The following is a 5,932-nucleotide window of genomic DNA, read 5'->3' on the forward strand; positions in this document are numbered from 1 at the left end:
CATCGAACATTGTGGACACAGATCAGATCCAGGGACTAGCTTTCTTATATGGTATCCCATATCCCAGTGGCGTCACTAGGGTCAGGGGTAGCCCCCTCTTTTTTTTTTTTTCATTTCACTGCCCAGCTGCTCCCCTCTAAGCGCTGAACTCGGGGCGATCATCCCCCCCCCCCCCCGGCCCCCCCCCCCCCTAGTAATGCCAATGCGGTATCCCATTACATAATCCTCCGGTTTAAAGTGCCTGCTGCACACAAACGTCGATGGAGATTTATCGTTCACAAAAAGGGTCTTCCTTGCTTCGCTCTTCATCCACGCGGTGCTTGGCAAGTCATCACTGGGCAGCTGGTCAAAAGACATCCCCGATGTCGAACTTGCAATTTGGGACAGAACAGCAAACCATTGGGCCACGTGAAACAGAACCCGTTGAGCAGCTGGATGGAACTGCGAGAATAATTGCAGCGCCCCCCACGTATAGAAAGACGCGCATGCTTTCTCCCATGACGGAAAATGCCGAATGAAAAAGAATCGCGCGGATCCAGCCCGGCCGTGACCTCACCAACCAGTTTGGCTACGCCACCGCTGCTCGAATGTACCATGGGAACTTTACTATTTCTGCACGTGCGACAACCTCGTTAGAGCTCTGCGCGTGCAGAGCGCGAGGCGGCACGATCGAGCCGTCGCGTGCACTGCCGCCTGCCTCCTCTGGACCACGGTGTAAGATATACTCTTTAGGTAAGGACTCTGCCCGACGCGGAGCTACCAGATAGAGTCCTCTCACGGGCGCATGCGCGCGCCCAACAGCCCGCAACGATCTAGCGTCGCCCACTGGCGAAACGACGCAACTGTGAAAAAACATAAATTAAATATCTCGTTGCCATGGCATTTCTCGTACAGCCGTCGAACATTCTGAGCAAGAAGCTCGTTCTCGTTTGATGCCATGGGAACGAGATATTTCATTTGTGTTTTTTTTTTTTTTGTGTGTGTGTGTTTTTTTTTTTGTTTTTTTTTCACAGTTGCGTCGCTTCACCAGCAAGAGACGCTAGTTCGCCGCGGGCTGTTGGGCGCGCGCATGTGCTCGTGAGAGGACTTAATCTAGTCCATCACGTCTCATTGTTCCTCACGCCAGTGTTACCTAAAGAGTATATTATCTTACGCCGTGGTCTGGACTAAAGTTATGGCGGCGTCACGCATGCGCCGAACGTTTGGTGTGATCGGTCTACGGGGTCAGTGAACTCTCCTAGCTTCCACTTCGCTGGGCCACGGCGTGCAACGGACGCTGGCGAAATATGAGTTAGCTTAGGTAAGAATGCAATTATGCATAAAAAAAAAAACGTACTTGAAATTATCGGGGTCCTTAAGATAGTGCCTAAAAAGACAGAACTTTGCGACTATAACTTTCTCTGAACTTGTTTTTTGTTTTGTTTTCGGCAAATGTCGTTTGTTTTCGTTTTTCCATAACCAGATGTGGTAGATGAAAATAGCAAAATGGGAGCGCTTTTTGAACACCTCTGCTTTCCACTCAACCGTAATCAACTACTCGACGCATGGTGCGTATGGTGTTACCGTGACATGGGATCTCATAGGTCTCTGGATGATATCGCTTGACAGCGACCTATGCGAAGGCTCAGACAAAGCTGTTCAGACATCCGCCAGTGTAACTCGGCCGAAGCTGTGCCATGTTTACTCGCAAATATTTGTCCCTTGTCACTGACGGCCATTGCTGAAGTCACTAAGTTTCATCAAGGTCTAGCTGTTGTTGTGAAAACATAAAATGCAGCGAAATTAAAAAACAGTTCCGTCATCGGCCTTTTTTTTTTGCCTTTTATTGAATGTAGAAAATGCGAGTCTCGGCGCTTTTATGCTTACAAATGTGCGAAATCATGGAGTGCTTGAGAAATACCTTTTCGACGACGTCATCGTGGCGAGTCTTTCTGTAATCTATACTAGCATCCTCGATCCTCCACACCGGTGCGCACCAAACGTCCTCGATCAACGGAGCCCACCCTCCCGGTGCGGTTTTTCGTTGCCCCGACGTGCACCAAGAAAATCGACGGTGCGCCGGGGTGCAGTCCCATCAAGTATTGCGGCCAGGAGCGGGAATCAAGGAGATGGCGGGAATTCCAGGCGTGCATCGGAGATCCGACAGCGATGACGGCGATCTCGTTACCATCGCCGCGATTACCGCACCGGTGATTGCTGCAGTGGCAAGGAGCGCCCGAAACCTATGAACTTCGTGGAAAGCGTTGTGACGCGTTTCGATGACACCGAGGTATACGGCTCTTATCTGGTGGTACTCTTTCTTGAACCAACAATGAAGGGCGACATATACCTGTGGAATTGTCACCCGCTTCGGGACCCGATCGACAATCACGTCCATGATGTTCGTTTGTGTGGGACCGCTAAATCCGCGAGTAAAACAAGAAAACAGGAGAAACTGACAGCCGACGCGCACAGCGCGCGAACGAACGCAAGAAAAAACGAACAAGACGCGAGAGTGGCGCACGGTGGCGCTCGCCGCGGCGCAGTCATGTCCTGGATGTTGCACTGCTCGCACCGACTTCGCGCTGCACCACCGAGGAGCGCTGTGCAGCGTCCTGGTTTCAGGGCGATTCCGGTGCGAGTTAATCGAAGATGCTATAGATATCTGCGGTAACTGAGGCATACATGTCTGCGGTGTCGCCTTTATGTTCAGCGAAATTCGGAAGGTATCTTTCCGGTTCACTCCATTATACGGCAGAAATCAGTATATTAATATATATATATATATATATATATATATATATATATATATATATATATATATATATATATATATATATATAGAGGTTTAGCTTCCAAGTTGGCATACTTATAAGTTGGCGGGCTGCCAACGTCGTAACACCAAAACGCTGTGTAGCCATTTAGAGCCTCTAATTTGTCGTCGTGTTACCGGACAGTACCTTCAGGGGGCTCTTAAAAACGACACGAAGCGCGATAATATGAGTCGGTGCGGAGAGGTCGCCCGTCGATAAGAGGCTATATTTATGAAGATTCACAGAAAAGATACTGCATTCCGCGCACCATACTGACCGCATCCTGTCGACTCGTGGCAAGGCCTTCCGATAACAAGGCCGCAGTGCTGAATTTTCGGCGTCATCTACAAGGGGACGAACGCGTCCGAAGCACGGATTGGACCCCAATGTTATGTCAGCACTCGGCCGAGACTCGTGTTCTCCATGACTGGACACGTGTCCCAGCCGAACGATGACGTAGCTCTCGTGGTCCAGTTCAGCATAGTTCAGCACGAAGACCTCGCTATCCTACGAGGGGCTCGAGGGCGCGCGTCGTATACGAAACGTTTCGGCAGTGCGTATTGACGTTTGATGAAAGTTCAACGGGCACTGCGTTTATTCTTGTGTTTTGTTTCTTCTGATGCTAACTTTAAAGTTTAGCTTTTCTTTTTTTTTTTTAGATTTGTCTTGTCAGTGCGAATCGCATGTCCGTTCGTCGCCTCAACTGACCCTTCTGAGGGCCTTTGAAGGGTACGTCTGAAGCGAATGAGCCGGTAGGACTATTCCCGCCGTCCTCCGTGGGCGCGGAAGGTGCACTCCGAAGCCGAGGACGCTCCGTTCGTCCCTAAGCTGACAGTGCAGTGGAAGCTACGTGCTCGTCGGACCAGTGGTACGTGCATCTTTCTCCACGGGATCACGCTCCCGGCCCGTATCCAGGCGCAGAGAGCGGGGTCAGGGGATGAAGGGGAGGTGATTGGTTGGTCCGGCAAGCGCCTAGCTCCCGCCGCACTCCCAGCTTAGGGGTACACGGAGGGTAGAACGGTTGACCCGCTTTGTCGCCCGCCACTGCGTCGCCCAATCAAAACAGTTAAGGAGGAAGACCCCGCTTGCGCAGCGCCTCGTCGACGGAGCTGTCAGCGAAGTCTGGCTGTCCGGTGTCGGACAGGAGGCTCGCTTCCTTCGGTGTTTCGGTTCTGTGTCATCCTTTCTCTCTCCGAACCGCGTCGTTCGGGTAATTACGGAAGCTACCAGCGCCTCCCTCTGCCCATCGTCGGCTTCCTGATTCTTGAGTGTCCGGCGAACCAACAGGAAGAATCCAACGGGCTGAGCGAGAGACGCGTAAAAGCAAACTACCACGATTTTTTTTTTTTTTTTTTTGACCGTGTCTCGCTCCCCTTTTGATGGGAAAGCGTGTCCGCAATGGGAAGACTGCGGGACGTCTGACCACAAGCTCGTCGACCTGGAATCACGCACGTACGCTGAAATTTTCCTGTCGGAAACTGGCGCCCGGCCTCGAGTTGTTCGAAATATATATATATAAAAAAAAATTGGTCGTGAAAAAAACAACAAAAAAAAACTACTTTAACCAAACCTGACTGTTGGAGGCCCAACTCGGTTGTCCCCATCAGCGTCAGTACGTCGTTCGCAGAAACCAAGTGGCCGGCTTGAAATTGAGCGTAGTAAAAAGCGCTACTAAAATACACCTCCGATGACACTTTTAGCTCTCTGGGTGCACACGCCAGTTTTTCAGGCTCATTTCACAGTCAGCCTCGGGGTCGATGCCACCCTATACCGGTTGTTTCTACGAAGGCTTTTAAACGTTTCTAAAAATAGGGTGATTGAGAAAAAAAGAAACACCTTTTGGGGAACAAATTGCTACCCACGGCGGACATCAGGGATTGTAAAATATATACTAATGAGCAAACAAATTACCGAAAATGTACTTATTAACTTCTTGTAAAAAGAAACGTGTGGTTCCGATTAGAAACCTGCTGAGCGTCATCGAAAACCCCTAAATAAGCCAACTTTTCGATGGTTTGAAGCACGTGGAAAGGGCGGAGGTGCGCTCAAGTTAGCCCTCGAGCAGCAGCCGCGAGGTTGGGCGATCTGGAGACGCAAATTATAAGAATACCGTCCGTGTTTTCGCATCACCGGCCTTGCACCATGCTGCAGGAGTGTTATAACTTTAGGACAACCCCGCCCTTCCCACGTGCTTCAAATTATCGTAAAATTCTCCTATTTAGGGGTTTTTGATTACGCTCAGTAAGTTTCTACCTAATTAGAACCGTTCGTTTATTTTCCCGAATTAAAAAGTTAATTTGTACGTTTTCTTTCCTTAATTACTTCGATAGCCCAGTAAGATGGCAGCGCGCAGGAGGTGATTATTGAAATGCTCTTCCAGTCGATCATAGCTGCCTGTACAACGTGAAAAACAAAAACAAAAATTACGAGGGCCCCTAAGAACTGCTTATGAGTTGTGAATGCGAAATTATTAATGTCCCCTCCCTTAGTTCGTATGCGGTACTGGCGTGGAGGGCCACGTTTCGGTACTGCCGAGGTTGCGGCCGCCGACGATAAAGATGCTTCAGGCGTCTAGGGGTGTCGCGAACCGGTCGAGGTTCGAGTTCGACCAGGTTCGACTTTTTCAAACTTTTAGTGCAAAATTCGACGCACCTTGTATTGAGGTACGACTCGTGTGCGCATGCGCGACAGGCTGGCCAGTTGGCTTCAGATTGGATGGTGATGGCTAAGGGATGAATTAAGGGAAGCGCTTATTGGCTATTTCAGTTAATACAGTACAAAAGATTAAGTTATTAACTTCTTCAGTGTTTATAATGGGTTTCTTTTAATTGCAACTGTTTATAAAATAAAATAACCCCTTGCATAAAAAAAAAAAAATTCTCCAAACCTAGACATGCTTGTATCAAGGTCTGGCCACACTGTCCACAAAGTCGAACCGGTCTAATCTGATGAAAAGTCGAAGGTTCGTCGAACCCCGAAAGTTCGACCTAAAAATCCGGTTCGACAAAAGTTCGCGACACCCCTACAGGCGTCGCCATGTTCCTAGGCGCCGAGAGGAGCAGAAGGGTGTCACCTCGCAGACGGAGCAGGAATTCTCCCCTCCGCCTTTGTTTTTTCCGGCCACGCCGGACGCGGCGGCC

Source organism: Ixodes scapularis, unplaced genomic scaffold (assembly GCF_016920785.2).
Source record: "Ixodes scapularis isolate PalLabHiFi unplaced genomic scaffold, ASM1692078v2 PGA_scaffold9__187_contigs__length_104089568, whole genome shotgun sequence".
In the NCBI taxonomy this organism is placed as follows: Eukaryota; Metazoa; Arthropoda; class Arachnida; order Ixodida; family Ixodidae; genus Ixodes; species Ixodes scapularis.